Source organism: Plasmopara halstedii, assembly GCF_900000015.1.
Source record: "Plasmopara halstedii genome assembly, contig: Scaffold_430, whole genome shotgun sequence".
Taxonomy (NCBI): Eukaryota; Oomycota; class Peronosporomycetes; order Peronosporales; family Peronosporaceae; genus Plasmopara; species Plasmopara halstedii.
This window is the reverse complement of record NW_020187350.1, coordinates 972,802-973,536: the sequence shown is the minus strand read 5'-3', so window position 1 is coordinate 973,536 and position 735 is coordinate 972,802.

Here is a 735-nt window from a genome sequence, read left to right as displayed (position 1 = left end):
AACTGGCCAGCCCGCAATGGCCTTGACCTTAGCGGGATCCGCCACTTCCAATGAAGCATTTGAAAAAAGGGATTTTTTCCGCGCCGAAGATGCACTTATCTGCATTAGCATACAGCTTATCGTGCGCATGCACTCGAGCACCGCTCTCAAATAGGCGATGCGGTTTCTCTCATCTGTCCTCCCGTGCCCCGCACGACGGTGGACGTAGATGTTGTTGAAGTATGATTGTGCATACGCCAAATGGGGCCTGAACAATTGCATCACAAGACGATTAATTGTTACTGGTGTATTTAACAGCCTTTGGGGCATCATCAATCACTCCCAGAGCATCCCACTTGGAGTACTTTTTGCTGTCAACGGAATATCACTCGCTCTAATGAGCAATCGGTAATAACTACTGACCAAGTCGAGTGCGCTGTACTTTGTACAGCCAACCATATTGCTGTGAAGAACATCCTTTCTAGAAATCGGCGTCTGTGTCAGCATTTTGGTCATTGTTAGCGTGAACAATACGCCACTTGCCGTTCGGCTTCCGGACAGAAAATGTTAGTGTCGAATGGGGAGGCTTGCTCTCACGCACCATTCCTGCATCGTCACACTGTTTTATGAGCAAGCGTGGTACGGTGTGTTACGCTGTATTTGGCTCCCGAAACCAGGTCAATCTCATGCGCACGCCTCGGTTTGAATGTAGGACTGACAGCGGGACTTTGGGGATGACATCTTGAAATTCCTTTT